Source organism: Pelophylax lessonae (genome assembly GCF_965119305.1).
Source record: "Pelophylax lessonae genome assembly, chromosome: 12".
Taxonomy (NCBI): Eukaryota; Metazoa; Chordata; class Amphibia; order Anura; family Ranidae; genus Pelophylax; species Pelophylax lessonae.
Window position 1 is genome coordinate 42,312,432 of NC_138779.1, and position 24,543 is coordinate 42,336,974.

General features: G+C 42.8%; 1 protein-coding gene across 1 annotated transcript in view; it reads right to left on the reverse strand.

The window, feature by feature from the left end:
- The window catches only part of LOC309568078 (opioid-binding protein/cell adhesion molecule homolog), a 656,963-nt gene that overhangs the window by 423,350 nt on the left and 209,070 nt on the right, over window positions 1–24,543 (reverse strand). The gene's annotated exons all lie outside the window — the stretch shown is intronic.

Below are 24,543 nucleotides of genomic sequence, written 5' to 3' on the forward strand. Positions count from 1 at the left end.
ACAGTGCATTTTCTTGGCATTGATAACTGTATTAATGTCACTGGTCCCCAAAAAGTGTCACTTAGTGTCAGATTTGTCCGCTGCATTGTCCCAGTCCTTCTAAAAATTGCTGATCACCGCCATTACTAATAACATTTTTTTTTAAAAAGTCCATAAATCTATCCCATAGTTTGTAGACGCTATAACTTATGCACAAACCAATCAATATACGCTTATTGATATCTTCACTGTTTAACCTAGAGAGGGGGGCCAGGCAGGGGGGCCCCCTATCCCCTTTGCTGTTCGCCTTAGCCATAGAGTCTTTGGTGGAGCAGATTAGAGCCAGTACCTCAGTAGAGGGTTTTCGGTATGGGCCCCATCATGGAAAAAATATTATTGTACACTGATGACATGCTGTTGCTTCTGGGTGACACAGGCCCCTCTTTGAGGGCTGTGATGCGTATCATCACTGCATTTGGCGAATATACGCTTATTGGGATTTTTTTACCCAAAAAATGTAGCAGAATACATATTGACCGAATTTGAAGAAGAAATTTGATTTTTTTTTACATTTTTTTATTGGATTTGTTTTATAGTAGAAAGTAAAAAATATTGTTTTTTTTTTTTTCAAAATTGTCGGTCTATTTTTATTTATAGCGCAAAAAAAAATAAAAAAAATCGCAAAGGTGATCAAATACCAGTTTAGAAAAAACCTGTGGCACATATGGCCATCGTCCACAAGTGTATATATGGAAAAAGAAAAAGAGAGAGAGTAGGACTGTACAGGCCAAGCGAAATAATATAATAAAATCCATATTTATTGTATCAAAAATAAAGACAAAAACACATAAGGACAATACCAATTATATAAAAACAATCCCTTAAGGGGAAACAGGCATGTATGGTAGCTGTTTGACAAGCACTGTGTAGTTAAGGGTCTTCAGTACCGACGCGTTTTACCAATCGCTTCCTCAGGGCCGCAAAGACCCCACAGTACTTATCTCCAAAGGTGCATGTGCAAGGGAGAATAATCCCTGGACGGGTGCTGGGACCATATTATAGGACAACCATCTGATATTAGCCTTAGGATATCCTATTTCGTGTATCCAAGCCGATACGTAACACGGTGTAGGGCAAAATATCAGCATATAAAATGCTTTCTCATAGAGGTCTGTTCCTTTTAAAAGAGTTATTGCTCCAGGTGGTAGAGGGGGGTAAATATATAACCTCACTCTCAGTGTGTTCATATATTTGATACGTGTCAATAGGGCTATATATCGCTTTACAATGTATCAGTTGCTCCAGACATTATACGAGAGAGTTCCATAAGCCTCCATTATAAGGCAATCCCTTGTGGTTGTCCTATGTAGCAGAATACATATTGACCTAAACTGATGAAGAAATTCGATTTTTTACATTTTTTTCATGTGTTTTATAGCAGAAAGTAAAAAATATTGTTTGTTTTTTTTCAGAATTGTCAGTCTTTTCTTGTTTATAGTGCACATAATAAAGATTGCAGAGGTGATCAAATACCACCAAAAAGAAAAAAAGCTCAGTTTGTGTAAAAAAAAAAAAAAAAAGGACAACATCGCTGGACTGCGCAATTTTCAGTTAAAGCAACGCAGTGCCGTTTTGCAAAAAAGTGGCCTGGTCAGAAAGGGGGTAAATCCTTCCGAGGCTGAAAAGGTTAAAAAAGGCCTGGATTCTTTCCTAAATGTACATAATATAACTGGGTACTCACATTTATTAATAAAGTTCATGCAGGGAAAATCCGATTGCCTCTTGGGGGATTAGGAAGGATTTTTTTCCCCTGATGGAGCAAATTGGATCATCCTTCCTCTGGATCAACTGCGGGTATAGGATTGTGTATATGGGGTTGAATGATTATTTTTTTTTAATTTTTTTTATTATTTTTTTTTTTCATTGGTTGAACTAGATAGACTTGTGTCTTTTTTTCAACCTTACTAACTATGTAACGAAAGGGCTATTTTGCCTCTCATCTTTTGTGTGTCGGAGAATGAGAGTGAAGCGAAGCTGCGGTGATCCAACCAGCAAAGTGTTGCTCTGTATAATATATGGCCCTAATAATAGTCACGTCTCACAGACTAGGAACGCCATAAAACTTTGTATAGTGGGATGAGATTTAATTACAAAATCCAGAATTTTCAAATCTTCTGTTAATCATTAAAGCGGTAGTATACTCCGCTTTTTAACTTTTACCTACAGGTAATTCTATAATAAGGAGATATTCACCCTGCTTGCAGCCGCTGACACCAGCAGCGCATGCGCTCTGAAGGTCCAGCAGACCTTCGGAGCTTCTTGCTGGCTCCGTGCAGGGAAGTGAACTCCAGCGCATGTGTGGGAGTGACGTCATCGCGGCTCCGGCCACTCACCAGAGCCTCCGAACCTGGAAGAGATGCCGAGGGAACATGACAGCTCCCTTAGCGGTGTCCGGGCGACCGTGTCGGGGCTTCGTTCTAAGGTTGGTATTTCATAATGTGCTAGCAGAGATGTATAGTAACTAAGTAGAATTACTTCACTTCTGTACTTAAGTACCGAAAGGCAGTATCTGTACTTTCCTAGAGTAGAATTTTTTCTCCTACTTCCACTTTTACTTCACTACATTTTTTCAATGATTTCAATACTTCTACTCCGATATTTTTTTTTTTTGTGCTGCATAGTTACTCGTTACAATTATAAAAATGCCAGAACAGTAGATGGCAGGTTTCATGAAGCTCAAAACATGTGTATTATCAGCGCATACGAAAATAAATGCTACTGTATGTATAAATAAAAGCTGCATTTGAAATAATAAAAAACAATATGATGTTCAAACTTTTGACTTCTGAGCCCATTCACACTAGCGCGACTTGTGAGGCAACTTGTGTAGCCCCAGGTCGCTTGACATAACAAAAGCAATGTTAATCAATCAGTGCCGTCTTAATTGGCACTACTGAAGTTGCTCCGACTTTAGAAAAGGGTCCTGTACTACTTTGAAGCGACCTGTGATCCGACTGTCCCATATACTTCAATGGGAGTTGCCTCCTTATCTTAATTGAAGCGACTTGTTATCAGACTTTCCAGGAAGAAGAAAGAGATTAGCCAGGCATTCCCCACAGACAAAGTCGCCTGTCTCTTCAAAGTAGTGCACAAGTCTCTTCCAAGTCTCTTCCAAGTCTCTAAACAAGTCTCTTCAAGTCACGGGGTGACTTTTTGGTAGTGGTAGTGTGAACCAGCTCTCTTTCTTTAATAACTACATAACACAGTACTTGTACTTTTACTTTCAGTACTTGAGTAGCAATTTTTTTTCAAAACTACTGGTACTTTTACTTTCAGTACTTGAGTAGCAACATTTTTAAAAAAACTACTTGCAATACTTAAGTACAAAAAATGTTGAATACTTTAGTACTTCTACTCAAGTCACTTTTTGATCGAGCACTTGTACTTTTACTCAAGTATGGGTTTCGAGTACTTTATACAACTCTGTGTGCTAGTATGCGATGCATACTGGCACATTATGCCATTGTCTTGCAGGGTTTTTTTTTTTTTTTTTGTATGGGGATACTATCGCTTTAAATCAGACAAGGTAAGCTGGTTACTGATTGGTTGCTGGGCTAACACACTTTGCAGATCATTGCTATATACAGTGATGACGCCATGTGTATATACATTGTGGAATGATTTTACCAGCAGATTAACAAACTAGCATGCCTGCAGGTAGTAAAGAGGCCCTGTCTCAGGAAGAAAGATCAATGCTCATCAGGCAGTTTAGCTTACATGCAATGATTTAATCTGGAGCCAGAGCCAGAGGAATGGTGCTGGTGTTGGTGGTGGTGCTGGTTGGGGGGGGGGGGGGGTGTTCTGTTAATTTTCCTCTATATTCTGGTTTCGCTGCCAGACAATAATTAATTGACTTTACAAGATCTGCATGTGATAGTGAAGAGTTATCAGCTGTAGTCTTTCTCATTATTCCCGTCTCTAACACATCTAATCCCCGCAATATAATAGGAGGATAATGCACTGTGAATATGAATATTGCAGCTTCATTAGGAACGGTGAGAACACTTTGCGCACACTGCAGCTCAGCGCAGCCTCAAGGGATGAGCATTTATACACACGACACAAGGAGCTTATGTGCTCCATACAGTGAACTGTGTTCCCAGGGCCTCTTCACACTTCTTCATCTTACTACAGTAAAATGCAAACATTTTTGTAAATTTTCTTAAAGGTAGATATTCCCCTAAAATAAAACCCCCCTGCACTCATAATAATAAGACCCCAAAATTCTATCATTAGAGGAGACTCTAGTGGGTACTTTCCTGTCAGTTGCACATTATGTCCTCAATTGTATTGCAGGTAAGAGATCAATAACTCGATTTAACCACTTACTGACCCCCCGCTGCAGATATACTGCGGCAGGCTGGCTCGCCTGCGCGAACTGACGTATGGGTATGTCGGTTCGCGGGAGCACTCCTGGGGGCGCACGCCTGCCCCCATTTTGAAGCGGTGGAAGCAGATCCACAGGATCGGCGGCCGCAATTGCCCCCGGGCACCCGCAATCGCTCCCCGCTGAGAGAGAACGATGGTCTGCTGTTGTAAACATAGCAGACCGTTGTTCTCTCTGAATTGATCACAGCCTGTGTTCCCCCTATTTAGGATCACGGGTCTCTGTGTTGATTCCACAAGTCCCTCTCACATACAGTAAGAAAACACTCCCCTTGGCTCCCACTTTGATCACCCCTGGGTTAACCCCTTCCCTGCCAGTGTCATTATTACAGTGACAGTGCATATTTTTAGCAATGATTACTGTAGTAATGTCACTGGTCCCCCCAAAAGTGTCAAAAATGTTAGGGGTCCGATCCCTCTGCCACAATGTCGCAGTCCTGCTAGAAAATCTACTAGTAAACTACTATTAAAAAAAAAATTAAAAAAATAAAAATGACATAAATCCTTCCTCTAGTTTGTAGACGCGATAACTTTTGCGCAAACCAATCAAAACACGCTTACTGTGATTTTTTTTTTTTTTTTTTTTTACCGAAAATATGTAGCACAATACAAATTGGCCTAAATGGATGAAAAATTTAGATTTTTCATTTTTTTGAGGAATGTTATATAGCAGAATGTGAAAGATATATATTTTGTTTTTTCAGAATTCAGAATTGCCACTCTTTTTTAGTTTATATCACAAAAAATAAAAATCGCACAGGTGATCAAATACCCCCAAAAGAAAGCTCTGTTTGTGGGAAAAAGAGGACATGATTTTTTTTTTCTTCGATACAGTGTCGCCACGCAATTTTCCGTTATAATAATGCAGTGTTGAATCGCAAAAAAAATGGCCTGGTCATTAAGGGGGCAAATCCTTCCGGTCCAGAACTGGTTAATTGCTCTAAAAGTCTTTTGGGTCTCAAAGAAATTTTTTTTAGGTGATACCTACTTAATTAATGTGTTAAAGTGTATCTTTAACCAAAACTTTTACAGTTGACTTCTGCTTTGGCACTTAGAACCTCTGTAAGGTTACATTCACATGTGGGCGTAGCGGATCACGGGCAGAATCGCCACGATTCTGCCCGCGATCCGGAATCATTGCAAATCGCGGGCAGAACCTGTGCGATGCTCGTGATTTGCAATGGCACCCCAAATGCTGTGTGATGTTGTCGTGATTTCCGCCTGCCGAATCGCGGTAACATTGCGCAAACAAAATCGTGGGACGCCTGACGTCCAAAAGAAGCTCTTGTACCTTTTTTGGGCGACAGGCGTCCCGCGATTCTGTTTGCGCGATTTTACAGCGATTCGGCAGGTGGAAATCGTGGCAACATCGCACAGCATTTGGGGTGCCATTGCAAATCACGGGCATCGCACAGGCGTCCCGCAATTTGCAAAGATTACGGATTGCGGGCAGAATCGCGGCGATTCTTCCCGTGATCCGCTACGCCCACATGTGAACGTAGCCTTAGGCTTCCTATTATTTCTGTTTGTGTCCCGTTGAGATTTTTTTCTCATTTCCTCTCCTGGTATCACTATTTAGTGAAATCTCCAGTGACGAGACAGACAGCAGTTATACCAACAATGTAATGTATTTTAATCAACGCAATCCCAATAAAATAAACCAAAAATGTTGTGAATATATAAAAGAAAAGAAAATAGTGCAAATTGCTTGCTGCCAGTATTCTTTAAGTATTTTCACTTCACTTTCATAGTATTACAACAGCGCAATCATCTAAATTCTGTGTATACCGAAAAATTGCTTCAGATGTAAAATAATTATATGGTGTGAATAAACTTAATAAATACATAGTTATTAAATCACACACAATAACTGGAAGTGAAATCAGCATACAATGTATCTATCTAAAAGTGACTGTCAAGAAAAGTTCAAAGATAATAAAATCCTCCAGTGATAACCAATCATTCCAATAACAAACGGGTTATCTTGCCACCTCTGTGTATTGTGAATAACTCAGGAACAGGTGTTCACACAATCTACCACCAGTAACTACTAGCAGCACACCTCTAACTTTGACTCCTGTTTAACCAGGGAGTCAAAGTACGCTGTTCCCCCTTGGGGATAACGGGGCTCTGTGTAGATAGATGGATGTCCCTGGATGTATCAGGATCCCACTAATTCCTCACACATAACTAGGGATGGGCTCTGTGTTCCACTCGAACATCAGCTGTTCATGTTTTCTGCGAACACACGAACAAATGGGGCGATTGGCAGGAAGTTTGCCCGCCGATGAGTGCCCTATAACACACTGCGTTGTTGCAGTGCATTGATTGCTGATGATTGGCCAAAGCATGCACCTGACCTGTATGCTTGGGCCAATCACAGCACAATGTCCTGTTAGAGCCATGATTGGCCAAAGGCAGAGTGCCATTAGCCAATCATGGCTCAGGGGCTAAGTCCACGCCCCACACTATATAAGGCTGCCGCTTACACGGAAGCCATGTATAGTGTGTTACAATAGAGATTAGGCAGGTAGTTAGTGGATAGTGTGTTCAGTCAGTGTAGTGTACAGGCATACCCCACTTTTAAAATGTATAGATATGTTGTAGTTCTGGATCCCCTCTCAGTGCTAGCCAAGTTTTGTGTCCCTGTCACTTATAGTTCTGGAGCAATGCCATGCCAAGCCAACCAATATTGTTCCCATAGACGCCAATGAGCACTGAAAGCTGAAAATTGGTCTGGGCAGGAAGGGGGTGAAAGTGCCCTCTATTTAAGTGGTTAAGGGGAACCCTATGACAGAAATATAACCAAAAAAAAGAAAACGGCATGGGGTCCCCCCAAGATCTATACCAGGCAGTCTGCGCTCTAATTCATCCCACAGATGTTCTATCGGGTTGAGGTACAGGCCAGTCCAGTTCCTCCACCTCAAACTCACTCATCCATGTATTTATGGATCTTGCTTTGTGCACTGGTCCAAATCATTTGGTGGAGGGGGGATTATGGTGTGGGCTTGGTTTTTAGGGTTAGGCTTGGCCCCTTAGCTCCAGTAAAGCAAACTCTTAAGGCATCAGCATACCAAGACATTTTGGGAAATGTCATGCTCCCAACTTTGTGGGAACAGTTTGGGGATGGCCCTTTCCTGTTCCAAAATGACTGAGCACCAGTGCACAAAGCAAGGTCCATAAAGATATGGATGAGCAAGTTTGGGGTGGAGGAACTTGTCCTGACCACCACCTAACAGAACACCTTTGGGATGAATTCGATTGGAGACTGTGAGCCAGGCCTTCTCGACCAACATCAGTGCCTGACCTCACAAATGCACTTCTGGAAGAATGGTCAAACACTCCCGTAGACACACTCCTAAACCTTGTGGACAGCCTTCCCAGAAGAGTTGAAGCTGTTATAGCTGCAAAGGGTGGGCCAACTCAATATTGAACACTACAGACTAAGAGTCGGTTCACACTATGGCGATCCGACTTCGGGGGCGACCTGTGAAGTCGCGTGCACCGCGACTTCGGCGCAACTTGCACAGACTTCACATAATGGAAGTCAATGCAAGTCGCTCCGATGTCGCCCCGAAGTAGTACAGGAACTATTTTCTAAGTTGGAGCGACTTGAGTCGCTCCTATTAGAACGGTTCCTGTAGCACAGAATGGACCGCAACTTGTCAGGCTGACCAGTCACCTGACAAGTCGCGATAGTGTGAACCGGAACTAAGACTGGGATGCCTTTAACGTTCAGGTGGGTGTAAAGGAAGGCGTCCAAATACTTTTGACAGTATAGTGTATTTAGAATGACATTTCACACATAGACTGCAAGGTTTTTACGACATTCCAAAAATGCATTTGAATTTTTGTAAATTGCATTTTTTTTATTTAGTAGACATGTATAACTTTTTAGTTATGGATTTTTCTTTCCAAAAATTATAGCCTCACTAATTATCACACTCGTGAATTTTGTGTGGTTTCTCAGTATTTGAAATTCAAAAGATAGTTATGTGTTTTTGCAGAGATCGGTGGGAAGGACACCCAATTACGCAATCTCTGGGTGTGTCGGCCATCTAAACATCACATTTTCCACTCCAGTTTGTCTATCCAACAAGCTCCCCGGATCTATCGGATGGTATGGGGGTAATTTTCCTATCAGTTGCCGGGGAGTCAGGATGACAGGAAGGAGGCACAGCTGAGGCTGATTAGCAACATCAGGAAGGGACAAGGTGTCTTAATCAGCCGAATTTCAGGTCCATTATTGTAATCACCACCCTGCCTGGCTCTGTTTTCACAGAAAAATTTGATTTCAGGTCTAAAAGGGTTTTATTAGCAATCAGCGACATCGTAATCACTGAAATGCCAGAGGAAGGAATTTGTATGACATAACCTCATCTCACCAAGTCAAAGAAAAAAACACAGAAGAAGACTTTGAGCAGAGCACAGCAGAGATCTTCTATGTGATATGGGAAAGACTCATAGTCACGTGACACTAATGCCTCGTACACACGCACCGATTGTCGGCCGAACGATCTTTTGTCCAGTGTTATTGTGTTGGCTGAAATGTGCTCTAGACTGCACACAAATTTTATCGGCCAACAACAAACTGCAGAAATGATGTCATGTTCTGGTCTACTTTTCGTGTGTTTTTTCTTCTCTGAGCATGCCCAGTCTTGCTCATCTGACTTTTGTCGGCCGAAATCTGTACTGACTGACGAACAATTGGCCGTTCTGGTGACAGCCAACAAAAATTTTATAGCATGCACACCAGATTTTGTTCGGCCGAAAAGTCGCAGTCGGTTGTCGGAAGCATCATAATAACAAGCCGACAATCAGCCGATCGGACGTTGGCCGAAAATTTACGGCCAACAATCGGTGCGTGTGTACGGGGCTTAACCTCCTTAGCGGTAATCCCGAGCGTGACACGGGTTGGTTTTTCATATCAGGAGCGGTAACCCCGAGTCACGCTCGGGGTGGTTTGCAGAGAGCGCAGCAGTGTTCTCTTACCTTATCCTGGTGATCCAGCGATGATCTCTCATTGCTGTGACCGCCAGCCGAGAGTCCCGCCGCTCCTCCGTCGGTCTCCGTCGCTCTGATCACTTCCTAGTTCCGTTCCCTGCAGCAGCAATGCTGCATGGGAGCGGAACTAGGGAGGGAAATTCAAAAAAAAAGAAAAAACGTTGCACAAAACACATTTTATATTATATATATATATATATATATATGCATATATATCTATATATATATATATATATATATATAGATATATATGCATATATATATATATGCATATATATGTATATATATATATATATATATATGCGCATATATATATGCGCATATATATATATATATATATATATATATATATATACACACCGGTATATATATATATATGCATATATATATATATATATATATATATGCATGCATATATATATATATATATATATATATGCGCATATATATATATATACACACCGGTATATATATATATATATGCATATATATATATATATATATATATATATATGTATATATTTATATATATATGCACACACACATACATCTATATATAATATATAATGCATGAATTATAATCTAATCAATAATATAATTTTATTATATATATTATATATTAAATAATAAAATAATATTATTGATTCGATTATAATTCACGTGTTTGTGTTTCAAATTTATCACATCTGGGATTTCTACTAGAGTCTTATTTTGGTCAGGTTTAAGTCAGTAATTACTAAGAATTGTAGGCCTATAATACATAACGCCAAATTTCCATGAAAAGAATTGTAGCGCTTTTGGTATGTAATTCCTGACATAATCATACCGCCAGGGAGGTTAATGGGTTATTTACTACAACTGGAAAGTGCAGAATCTGATGCAGCTCTGCAGAGAAACCAATCAGCTTCCAGGTTTTATTGGCAAAGTTTAATTGATTAATCAGTTAGAAGCTGATTGGCTACCATGCACAGCTGCAGAAGATTTTGCACTCTCCAGTTTTGTTAATTCAATCCCTAAAGGTCTACGAATCATCAAATACATTTCTTAAAAAAAAAAAAAAAAAAAGTACTTTCATGTGAAAACTGTCATCACCCTGCCAAATCCAAATTGCAAAGTTAGTTCCTCATTTCAGTAGGATGGGTCATGCAAATGTTAACTTTTTCCAACTGCCCCTGAAATCTTTTGGTTTATAGCACTGATGTAACCTAGAGATTCATTTATCTTACCGTCCACCCAGAGCAACTGGTTTATAGCCCTTATACAGCCCAAATATAAAAACTGTTTATCCAACTGTACACCCAGAGCCTCTGGTTTATAGCCCAGATGCAGCCTAAATTTAGAGCCATTCATCCAACTGTTCATCCATAGCAATGATACAGCCTAATTATATAGTTGTTTTTCCAACCGTCCATCTAGAGCGGTTGCTTATAGTCTAGTTACAGCCTAAATATAGAGCCATTTATCCAACCATCCAAACAGAGATCCCTGTTTATAGCTCAGATGCAGCCTAAATATAGAGCCATTTGTCCAACGGAGCATCCGACATTGCAGGTTTATAGCTCAGATACAGCCTAAATATGGAGCCATTTATCAGCTGTACACTCAGAAGTTTATAGTACAGATATAGTCTAAACAAAGTACTCATCTGTACCTCCAGAGCCTCTGGTTTGTAACGGGGTGTTAGGACCCTGTTGTATACATTTGGGAAGATGTCACTTGTAGTTTCTGCAGGTAACACTGGATGTCACTGTTCTCCCTGGCTTTGCCCTTGTGCAATTGTAGTATTACCCCCGCAGGGGCCGCTGACAACTGGCTCTCCTACTCCTGCACAGACAGGCAAAACTTTGCTTGCATCCAAACACAAGAAGTCAGTCTCTTGGCTTTGTTTTTTTTTATGTTTTATTAGAGGTAACAACTTGGATGTGTGAAGGGATTTATGGAATGCACAACTTGAATCAAGAATAACAACAAGGGACAACTTCCTTCCTTTGAACAAACGATCCTGGACTGCATTCCTTCCTGTATATACACACAGTCCTTAGTGCGTTTAGTAGAATTACAGACTATGAGCTCTCAGCCCCTCTTGGAAATAGCACAAAACTTGAGGCAAACTGCATGCAGGAGTGTATCCACTCCTTGTGTAGATCTGCTCCCAGCTACACTGCTTGCAGGCACTACCAGCCCTCTTGGCTGCTCTGAAGATCTCCCAGGGCAAGGTAATAAAAGGGTTAAGCACAGTGCTGTCTTTTTAGAAAGCTTCTCTCCCCCCGAATGTCCCTACCCTCATAGCAAGCAATTGTGCTGCAAGTTTAAAAATGACTTATTAAGCTATTCTAGACTTGCCAAGCTTCACAAGTTTGTTGCACAATTGCAGCAAGTCCACATTGCATGACTCTAGATCAAATTTCTTTGCAAACATTCTGCAAGTCTGCTGCAAAATCTGGTTCAGTTATGTTGTGTAATAGTCATCCCACCACAGGGGGCACTGCGGCTGAATTTTCATGCTGTAGACTTGCAGAGCTCCTGCTGTAGACTCGCCACTGCAACTTTGCTCTTGCTAGGGACTTGCCATGCAAATTTGCTACAAATTGGAAAAGTATCAATTAGAATTTGTGCTTCAAGCACTCTGCAAGTGTACAGCTTGCCAGTGAAAATGTACAGCAAGTTAACAGACTCAAATTTGTGACAAGTTATATTTGCTATATGGGTGGGTGTGCTGATGTACTCACACAGTCCTCCTAGCTCCCACTGCTTTTCGGGTAAGATTCCATGTCAAACCACTCTGTTAAATGTATCCTCCTGAGCCAGCCCAAGCCCAGCTTGAAAATGGGGTCTCCCCTAGACTTAGGAGATCCCTCCTAGGCCACCTACAGTCCCCTCAGCACTCCATCCTTCACCCGACTCTCCTGCTCCATCACTTATCCATGTTTAAGGGCCAGCCTAGCCACCCAGCAAAGCCAGTATGCCTAGGAATTAGCTGGGTTCTCCCAAGTATGCAGGTGAATCCTACTGACCTCCACCCACTAACTTCTAGATCAGGGGGAGGCACCAGAGACCTGCCTGTATGAGTCATTCAGCCTGGCCTGCAACAAACCCTTACCAAGATTCCAGACTCACCCTTGCTATGAGTCAAATAAAGTTGCCTGTACTTCACTACTAGCACACTAGAGGGTGCTACACAGTTATGCTACATTCCGTTAATGGGTAGCGCAGCCTAGGGTTATTCCTTTAAAGTGGTATTAAACCCCAAACCAACAGTGTAATACATTGCAGTTTTCCAATCATTAGATGTGGTGGCCACATTATTTATTGTTTTGTTGCAGTTTTTTTTTTTGGGGGGGGGGGGGGGGGCTGTTTCCCTCAGCTTTCACCTTATGATCTGGCCAGTAACATACCTCCTCTTTTAGGGTGCCTGCCACCACTTTGAATGAGACAGCATGAAGATTACTGTTTCTGAAAATGTTTAAGAGTGCTTTTGTACTTTTACAATATCTTTACTTACCATATCTTTGCACTCCTAAAATATAACTTTGCACGTTTTTGCATTGTTGCTAACAGTGGCGGCTGGTGCTCAAAATTTTGGGGGGGCGCAAAAAGAAAAATGTAATAGGTATTGCTTCGCGGCAAAAAACGTAGTAAAAAAATTGCATGACTTTGAGGTCATGGTACAGGCATGGCAAAGGTGATGGTATAGGCATGGCACATGTGATGGTATAGGCATGGCACAGGCGATGGTATAGGCATGGCACAGGTGATGGCACAGGTGATGGCATAGGCATGGCACAGGTGATGGCATAGGCATGGCACAGGTGATGGCACAGGTGATGGCATAGGCATGGAACAGGTGATGGCATAGGCATGGCACAGGTGATGGCACAGGTGATGGCATAGGCATGGAACAGGTGATGGCATAGGCATGGCACAGGTGATGGCATAGGCATGGCACAGGTGATGGAACAGGTGATGGCATAGGCATGGCACAGGTGATGGCATAGGTGATGGTACAGGCATGGCACATGTGATGGCATAGGCATGGCACAGGTGATGGCATAGGCATGGCACAGGTGATGGCACAGGTGATGGCATAGGTGATGGTACAGGCATGTCACAGGTGAGGGCACAGGTCGGCTTCAATCACTTACCTTCTGACGGCGACGGGATGGTGGGATTCCGGGAACCGAGACGAGCAGCGCCGTGGACGTCCTCCTCTTCAGTCTTCTGTCTTCCGGTCCGGGCGGCGGGAAGGAGATCGGGCGGTGACGGTGCGTGACTGACGCACGCACCGGCACCGTCCCCATTGCGATGTCCTGGATGATGATTGGTCCAGGCTGGAGACTGGACCAATCACAGCCAGGATATCACGAAGGTGGGGGTGGCTCAGCGCTTTTTCCTGCGCCCAGGTTACGCCCCCAGAAGGCAGCCAATCGGCGCCTCTTCTGGGTCGTAAACCCCCCCCAAGCCCCCCCCCCCCATAGCCACCAGGCCGAGCGCGTAGGCCTGCAAACAAACAATTTTTTTTTTCAAAACTTTATTTGTTTTTTGTCATTTTTTTTCTTTTTTTTTTTTTTAGGGGGGGCGGCGCTCTGGCGCCCCGTATGCACGGGCCGCCACTGGTTGCTAAGTATTTTATTAAACAGGAACTTCAGGAGGTAAAGATGGTAGCAGCATTTCTGACTGAGAACAAGTGGTAGCCTAGTGGAGGAGGGTTAACTTGCTTGGTAATCATAGCAAAGGTTCACCTGGGTGCATGCACCTGGAAACCGGTCCCCCATCTCTCATGGACATCAGGCATTTGGTGGGCTTTCCTGCAAACTAGGCTTGGAACTACTGTACACAGAGATCTCTTATAAGTATGTGAATGAGTGTTTCCTGGCATAGCCCATGAAAAGTGAAGAACCTGAAAAGGTGGTGAACCAGAGGGATGATTACATGGGCCTTACTCCCACCATCACTAAAAAAAAAACTGTAGGCCTCGGTGCTGAAGCTGGCCTAACAACCACATGGGGGCCTTACTGTTTTATAGCGCAGATATTAATATAGAGCTATTTATTCAACTGTCCATACAGAGCCACTGGTTTATGCTAAGGATACATCCTAAATATAGAGACATTTATCCAACTGTCAATCCAAGGCCACTGGTCTATAGCCCATATACAGTCCCAATATACAGCCATTTATCCAACTGTACATCCAGATCCATTGGTTTAGTGTCCATATGCAGCCTAAATAAAGAGCTATTTATCCAACTTCACATCAAGATCCATGGGACTAAAAATAAACTTTAATTTACAGCAGAGATGCATCCTAAATATAGACATAGGATAGCAGGATATGGACAACCTTTTTCCTGGGAATTGCCAAAGCAGTCAACCAGTGATACTGCTGAAGAGGCCAAGTCGAGACAAAACCCAAATATAAAAACAGTTTATCCAACTGTACATCCAGAGCCTCTGGTTAATAGCCCAGATGCAGCCTAAATTTAGAGCCATTTATCCAACTGTTCATCCATAGCAATGATACAGCCTAATTATATAGCTGTTTTTCCAACCGTCCATCTAGAGCGGTTGCTTATAGTCTAGTTACAGCCTAAATATAGAGCCATTTATCCAACCATCCAAACAGAGATCCCTGTTTATAGCTCAGATGCAGCCTAAATATAGAGCCATTTGTCCAACGGAGCATCCGACATTGCAGGTTTATAGCTCAGATACAGCCTAAATATGGAGTAATTTATCAGCTGTACACTCAGAAGTTTATAGTACAGATATAGTCTAAACAAAGTACTCATCTGTACCTCTAGAGCCTCTGGTTTGTAACGGGGTGTTAGGACCCTATTGTATACATCTGGGAAGGTGTCACTTGTAGTTTCTGCAGGTAACACTGGATGTCACTGTTCTCCCTGGCTTTGCCCTTGTGCAATTGTAGTATTACCTGTGCGGGTTCATGCACAGATGTCTGTTGAAATTGCCCCCCGAAGTTGCCAAAGTAGTGCAGAAACTACTCTTGGGAATCGGTGCAGCGCCGCAAAGTCAGCGTCGCACCGATTCGGATGGTGTCGTTGCCAGCAATAGGTTTCCGATTTGGCATGTGATATGACATCAGTCGCATGTCAAATCAGCCCGATGCGAACTGGGGCTTACTGGTACAGGGTGGACACTCTGTGTGGAATCACGTATACATGCATAATTCTGCACTTCTGGGTAGGGGGCGTGCCATTTTTGCTGTGGTTAGCTCGCCAATGGATGACCGCTGCACCCACTGATCGGTGAGGAGATACACTGGATGAAGCTCTGCATATGTAAATAATGCAGAGCTCCATCCTGTCAGCGGAGATGTGCTAGATTATGTTTCCCTGCAGCACACTGTATACACAAAAACACTGATAAGGCACACATTTAACCATTGATTCACCCTGGATGTTTAACCCCTTTCCCAGCCAGTGTCATTAGTACAATGACAGTGCACATTTTTAACAGTAATCATTGTATTAGTGTCACTGGTTCCCACAAAGTGTCAAAAGTGTCAGTTCGAGTCAGATTGTCTGCCGTAATATTGCAGTCCCCGCTATGATCACAAGTATAAAAAAATAAAGAAATAAATAAAAATTCCAGTATATATACCATCGTTTGTAGGGGATTTAACTTTTGCGCAAATCAATCAATATACCTTTATAGGTAGCGGGGGGTGGCTGCAGAAATAAGTAGAAGACTACATACTGGCCAAATTTCATTTTTTTTCAATGTCTTCAGTGGATATTTTTTTTTTTAGCAGAAAGTCAAAAATGTTTTTTTTTATGGATAAATATGGTGTACATTGATGTAAAAGCCTTTGCCAATTAAAACTACTCCTCCACTTCTTGATGAAATTGGGCTCCTATACAGGTTCCTCCTATCTCAGGAATGTATCATGTGTACTGGCCTGGTACAAGTCATTGGCAGCGGTTACATGTTATTATGCTGACATTTACCTCCTATTGTTGGAACCTTTTCCAAAGGCCATCAGTGGCGGGCAGCAGGATGACGTTAAGGTTTCCAGTGATCCATAGTTGGTTTTCTCAAACCACTGACACTGACCCCCTGCTCTTTACTGGCTCATTTTCTGTGTGAATGAATATTTAGTGTGAGTTTCCTACACATCTAGCTGTAACAATACAATATTTCTATCCCAACTGGATGCATAGGCCTTTTCTAGAATGCCAGAGGCCTCACCATAACTTCCAGCATAGAAATGTTACCTTCATCTTCTAAGCATTAAAACGCTATATGGAAACTATTGCGCTCTGTTTTTTGTTTTGTTTTTTTGGCTCTGTACTAATCCCTTGCATGTTCTTCCCATAATGCAATTCTTTTTGAATGACCTAAAGATTGTATCCATTTTATGCTCAACAGGGAATTCCAGCGAAGTCCAAAAAAAGTCTCTCCTGTGCTCTGGTGCTGTGCACAAGGAAAACATGTGTCTTAAGCTTTGTAGACAATGCCTAGGATCTTGTAGGCCTCTCAGGACCATGGGCATCCAAAAGTACTAAAAGACAACAAAAAGAAGAGAAGGACGCACCAAATTAGTGCAATCCCATTATAAAATGTATTGAATAGATAAAAGGTGTCACACATAATACTCACAAACGCATGTAATGAATAAGCATGTCAGAACATAACATCGACAAGTAGCCTCCAGGACTATTGGATTGCTCCAATGCTGCAGGGAGACAAGATGGTGTCCGTAATAGCTTAGGCTGACACGTTTCAAGTGAAAACCCTCTTCCTCAGAGCCAAAGGACCGAATACGTACAAGAGCCCCCCTTGTGACCCTGTCCGCCTAGCAGCCTGCCTCCTGGCAGACGGGGTCACAGGGTAGTCTCTCATACGTATTCAGTCCTTTGGCCCTGAGGAAGAGGGTTCTCCCTTGAAAAGCGTCAGCCTAAGCCATTACGGACACTATCTGGTCTCACTGCAGCATTGGAGCAGTCCAATAGTCCTGAAGGCTACTTGTCGATGTTATATTCTGACATGCGTATTCACTACATGTGTTTGTGAGTATTATGTGTTACACCTTTTATTCATTCAATAAATGTTATAATGGAATTGCACTAGGTCGGTGCGCCCTTCTCTTGTTTTTGTTGTCTTTTAGTACTTTTGGATGCCCATGGTCCTGAGAGACCAGCAAGATCCTAGGCATTGTCTACAAAACTTAAGACACATATTTTCCTTGAGAACAGCACCTGAGCGCAGGAGAGTTACCTTTTTTGGACTTTGCTGGAATTCCCTGTTGAACTTAGCATCAAATGGATACAATCTTTAGGTCCAATAGTCCTGGAGGCTACTTGTCGATGTTATGTTCTGACATGCGTATTCACTACATGCCTCTGTGAGTATTGTGTGATACCTTTTATTTATTCAATAAATGTTATAATGGAATTGCACTAGGTCGGTGCGCCCTTCTCTTGTTTTTGTTGTCTTTTAGTACTTTTGGATACCCATGGTCCTGAGAGACCAGCAAGATCCTAGGCATTGTCTACAAAGCTTAACCTCCCTGGCGGTATGATTCTTTCGGATTTTAGGTGCTTAAAGCGGTACCATTATTTTGCATGTAATTCTTGAGAATGAGCAGCCCAAACCAACTATTTACATATATTTTTTTTTTTTTTTTTTTACTTCTTTATAACATCTCGGGTATGATAAAGTTTGAAACACAAAATCATAAATTTGAATATAATAAAAAACTATAAATAAGTTAAAGTATGTATGTATGTATGTATATATATATATATATATATATATATATATATATATATATATGTGTGTGTGTATATATATATATATATATATATATATATATATATATATATGTATATATATATATATACACAAAAAAGTACAGTAAAACTGCAGGAAAGGGTACTGGGAGGCAATGTAATGTGAATGTATTTTATTTTGAATGGTATCAGTGTGTTTGGTGTGTTTTACATTTGAATTTGCCGCCGGTTCCACCCCCCTGTGAACGTCACGTCGCAGGAGACGGAAGCCGGGGCACGGAGACGATCGGGAGGAAGATCCGCCACCGCACACCGCCGGGACACATCGCTGGATCCCGGTGACAAGGTAAGTAACCTCTTTTACAGGATCCAGCGATGCTTCTGGCGTGGCTCGGGGTTACCGCTTTTGGCTCTGAAATGTAACCCCAATCCACGCTCAGGAATACCGCTAAGAAGGTTAAGACACATATTTTCCTTGAGCACAGCACCTGAGCGCTGGAGAGTTACCTTTTTTGGTCTTTGCTGGAATTCCCTGTTGAACTCAGCATAAAATGGATACAATCTTTAGGTCCAATAGTCCTGGAAGCTACTTGTCGATGTTATGTTCTGACATGCGTATTCACTACATGCCTCTGTGAATATTGTGTGATACCTTTAATTTATTCAATAAATGTTATAATGGAATTGCACTAGGTCGGTGCGCCCTTCTCTTGTTTTTGTTGAATTCCAGCAAAGTGTCAGTGGGCCACAGGGGTCCCTTGCTACATGCAGCAACAAGAGATTGGAGTATACTTGAGCCAAAAAGACAGATCATTTCCACAGGTTTCAGTATAGGATTATAAAGCAGGTTTTGAATGAAGGAAGATAAGACAGAAATGTGGACAATTACACTTGGATCCGCCTAACAGTTTGTTGCTCTGTCTTGGTTTTCCACTCATTAACTTAACACAGAAGACAGAAACTGCCCGTCCATGTCTGTTCTCATGAAGATAAAGGACACTGCATATTCTGAGCTGTCTGTTTATTTTTCCATTTGTTTAGAAGACGAGCCCGAAATGCTAACAGAAGCAGAATCCTCCAGCGCAGCTCCGTCCCTGACTGATGGGGACGATACTCCGCCAGCACTTAACTAATACAAATGACAGCAGCCTATCTAGTCAAGCAGATAGTGTGACTGTACGCTCGGCCCCAGCAAGGCCTACAAAAGAGGCAATTTCATTCTGTCCCAAGGCAATCAGATGCAGGAAACATCTGCTTCCCTATGCAGCTTTCGGGCCCCGCCAAGAGATGACAAGGGACGCAATGGCCTGCTTGGGGACATTTTCCTGCAGCAACTCATTACTGCTCAGTGCCCGCAAAGGCCACTTTTTCTCATTTTGTAATTTTTCAACCTGTCAACAGACAAACTCAAACCCTGTTCCAAGGTCTCCGGCGCCCCCGTTAATCTGAAGTGCGAGAGAGGAGGGCAAGGCCCTGCAGACAGAATCACTACTGATACAAATGTCTGACCTTTAGGGAAATGACAAGACAAAATCCAATACACAATATGAAGGGCCGCCTTTTTCATTTCAATTAAGTCTGGAAAAATCAATTATTCTGGACAATAATGGGGTCCAACCAAGCCCTCTGAGTAAACTATTTCATGTTTAACCACTTTGACAAAGACACAGCCCTGCAGCCTGTAGCTTGCACAGTTGATAAATACCAGATACTGAGATAACATTTCCTACCAGTCATCTCCAGATCCTCATATAAATGGATGGAAGAAGACAAATACCACAGAGAGTGCACAGCCCAGAGCCGGCACAGCTCTGACACAACATTCGTCTAATTATACCCAGCAAAACTTTCAACAAGTCACCATACATGGTGTTATTATCCAGTAATCTGATACAGTGAATGTGACCGCAGGAAACCCCCCCTCTATTATTGATCTGCACCAGAGACTGATGACACCCTGAAACGATGACGCTAATGAATAAAACTGATAGAGATGTTCAGAGTGAAGGGAAACCTTTTAACACTGACAGTACAGAGCATTGTAGGGATGTCACTGAAGGGGAAAAGACAGCACTAACACCATGCACTCTGTTTAACTTGCAGCTCCATACCAAAGCCGGATCCCAGCTACCAATAGATAGAAAGCCAAACCTTGTTTTGGTCAGCCTACAAGCTTTAGTTTTTACACAAATGTATATTAAGAACTGGAAATGTGCAGAACGGTAAAATTGGTTTTGTTTCGGATAGATTTGTTATATTACAAATTTTGTTTATTTCGAAATTTGTTTAGTTTCGTTTTTTTATTTTTTTATTTTGTTTATTCATTTTCTAACCAACTACAAATTTTTGGAATGATTCAAAATCGGATCGGTCGAAAAATGATTGACCAATTTGAAATCTGTGTGAAGAATAGCTGGTTGTTAAAGCGGAGTTTCGGGCACAAAATCGATGTTTTTTTTTTGTGCCCGTCCGCTAGTTCTGGATAACCTGAAAAGGAATTGGATAGTTAGGTTTTTTTTTTTTTAAAACTCACCTTGTAATTGTAGATCGTAAATACTCACCTCAGGGTACTTCCCCCCTCGGAGCCGCGGCTCCGCCGTCACTTCCTGTCTCGCGATGATTCCTGGGAGCTGAACGTCATAGCTCCCAGGAATCAATGCGACGGCACCGGCCCCGCACGTCATTTCCGGGCGACGCCGCATTCCCCTGCTAAACAGCTTCTGGGCATGCCCAGAAGCTGTGGAGGAATGCGGCGCAGTGACGAGAGGGGCCGGTGCGGCGCATTCTGGGAGAAGAAGACGCGGAAGAAGACGCAGAAGAGGACCGCGTCGGCTTCAGCTGCCCACAAGAGAGATGGAAACGCTGTGGAAAAAATTTTATAAGTAAGTATTTCTTGTAAAAGTTAAGTGCGAACCGGGACAGATCAGAGGCTAGCCATTGTGGAATGTGCTAGCCCTGACTGTCCCGGGGGTATGCTTATTGAAAAATGACATCTGTTCCCGGAACTCCGCTTTAAGCAGGGGACCAGGAAGCTGGCTGCTGCGTCCTTAACAACCAATGACTCATTAGCTGTCAGCAGGCATCCCAATGACAGCTGAAATGTAAATAAAACAATGCCAGCAATAGAAAATTCCCAAAAAAACAACAACATGAGGTCTCCCCCAATCCATATCAAGCCCTTCGGCGTGCAATGACATCAGCGGGTGACACCACCGCTTAGCTATTTAAGAAACGTCAGATGGAGGAGCAGGCATTAAGCGGAGAGCGTTCGAGGAGGCCGGAGTTTTTTTTTTTTCCTTTTTTTTTGGTTAAGCAGTGGGGACACGCAGCGTGATTGATGATGGATCTACATCGGGGGACATTGTTTTTTATTTTTTAATAAAGGATGTGTCAAAAACTTGTGTACTGTCTTTATTCACTTTTTTGATAAATTCTTTGGGGTACTATGTACCCCGTACTCATTCATATAGAGGGGGGGGCAGGATTTGGGGGCCCCCTTGGGGGGGCTTGCTCGTCCACTCCTTTCCTGGCCTCCCGGGCTGCATGCTCAGATAAGGGTCTGGTATGGATTTTGGCATTGGGGTTCCCCTTAGAATCCATACCAGACCCCATAGCTGATGAGTCATCGATTGTTAAAGATGCAGCGGCTGGCTTCCCGGCTGGCTGCTTAACAACCAGCTTTTCTTTACACAGAATTTGAATTGATTTTTTAATTTTTTGACCAATACGAATTTAAAATGTTCACAAAATTTGGAATCCATTGAAATTCGTTTCTATTCCTTATTATTTCATTTGAAAATACGGATACATCCCAATCTCCGAATAACCAAAAATTTGTCAGAATTTGTATTCGGACTGAAACAAAGTGCACATTGCTATTTAGAACGGATCTTTACAAATGATCATAAATAATGGGTATATTTCTTATACATTCACTCTGGGAAAAGTTATGATAATGTCTCCTCTGATCTAATATTTTTGCCACTATTGGCAAAGGAATGTTATCACAAAAGCAGCACATTTTAGAAAAAGGCTGTATATGTCTATACACTCTTGAACAGGGCATCTTTTCATTATCAAACCTGACAGAGTGTTACAAATGGGGGTTTTAAAATGTATTTCCTGTCTGGAAACATGTAGGCAGGTGCAGTCTATTTTCTCCACTGCACACAGTGCAGAGGGAGAGGAAGTCAAGAGGAACATGGTTTCTCTGGTTTCCTGGGTCACTCGAGGGGCCATTTAGTTAGATGCTGACAGCCCATGTCACTTTGGTGGCCATATTGGATCAGGCATAGTCTATTGAGTTTGGCATGCATTTAGCGTGTGGGTAATGTAGGGACAGGTCACCTGTCTGTAAGGGACAGTAAAAGCGGTAGGCAAAGACTCCAGATGAGTAGGGAAAGAATAGAGAACCACACTTCTCCTGGAAGCTTGGGATTAGACCAGCCAGGCCACATTCCGCCCCTCAAGGCAGAGGCTGTCAGTTTGGCTGAGACCTCTGCTACGATCTGCTGTTCTCCAATGAGTGTTCCCTTATTGGCTGCCTCTCACCAGGCTTGTTGTGAATTGGTAAAACCTGGCTAAACCTAAAGTTCTCTCTCTTTGTAACTGGACTGTGTGTGACACTAATTTCACACCTTTGCATTGTTGCGGCCTGCGTTTGGGCTGCTGTGCCTGCATTTCCAGCAGAAAAAGGTGCACCTTTTCCAAAATGCGGCCCGCAGGGAAATCTCAGTCATTTTGACCATGCAATTTTCCTGCACACGCAAATGCGCTGCATTTTACATGCGTAAGTGCTCCATTCAGAATCAATGGCAGCCCCGCACGTGTTCTCACAGCAGCCTGTTTTCACTGCAGGTGGGTGCGGGAATTGCTGCAATGCCACAAGCATAGGTTTGAACCAAGCCTGAGTTACTGCCGCCGCCTCATGCTGCACCCTCCAACAAACATGTTGGGGTAAGGTATGGAAGAGCCAACGTAGAAAATGTCATAAAATTATTCTTAAGATAAATGTGATAAATACTGTTATCTCATTAGCACTTATAGTTAGAATTACCTATTACAACTTTTTTTTTTGATGTATAATATGTTTCTATTTATAGCTATCTGATTTAAATGAAGCATTCATGTTCCAACACTAGAAACTAGATTTGCCTAATAAGATATTATTTAAATGCCAAGCTCTTTCCTTTGCTCCCTTGCACAGTCTTTATGGTCCTTCAGCATCCATATTGCCAGCAGTGACCTCAGCCAGGGGAGATACAAACTCATATCTTCTGTAAGTCCTCAGGACGGATTCTTGGATCTCCTCCTAAGAGCTCAGGTGTAATAATCATCTATAATTCAGGTGACTGTATCCAATGGCGTCACAAGGCGGGTGCGGGGGGGGCGGACCGCACCAGGGTGTCCGCCGGGTGAAGGGTGACACCGCTCTGCTTCTCTTCCTTCCTCATCTAACTGTGCGGGCAGGCATCGCATCGCCGCTGCGCCGCATACTAGTATTGTCAGTGATGTCAGTGTCAGACTGCTGCCAGCCAGTGCCTAGGCTGGACTTCTTTGCTCCTCCTCTCTCGGGGCCGGGCCGCGCGCCCTGAGCCTCCCCTCCCTCACGTTCAGGCAGGCGGGCGGGGGCGGAGCCAGTCACGGTGATGGCTACGCTAGGGAAAGGAGACAGGTGAGTTGTGAGGAGCGGGCGGCCGGGTGAACTTCAGATAGTGCAATTAATTTGTCAGAGTGTCCCCTAATGCACAGTACTACTGCTCAGCAAACTCTTCTCTCTGCAGCCTACTTTTGGCAATGGTCCCAGAGTGATTGGTGGGCGATCTGAAGCAGGAGAGTGATTGGTGTGCGATGGGGGCAGGAGAGTGAGTGAAGCTGTCAGAATTAAGCATTGATGTCGGGTGTGGGCGGGGCCGTTATGCGGGGCTCCGCCCCTTTGTTCCCTGCATAGACGAGAGGCTCCTTGCAGAGAGAAGAGCCTGCCTAGCAGACACACGCTGGTGGCTGGCTGTGATTTGAGTCTGGCAGACAGCACAGCACAGCTCCCCCTCACTTTCCATGTACAGTATATGAAAGAGGAGGGAGGTTGCTCCACCCCCGTCCATATCCCTCTGTCCGCCCACCCTGCAACCTATGCTGCTATGCCTGTGAAGAAGACTTTGTGGGCGGGCTATTTGAAAAGCAGGAAGTGCAGTCTATATAGTAGTCCAAACAAAAAACACATCAACCAGTCTGGCAGGCTCCAGCCACTGCTGAACACATAATCAAAAGCAAATAAAGACCAGTAATGAAGTGCAATACTTCAGAAGGCTTTAATCAGAGTGTTTAAAGAGGTTGTAAACCCTTTTTTTTTTTTTTTCTTT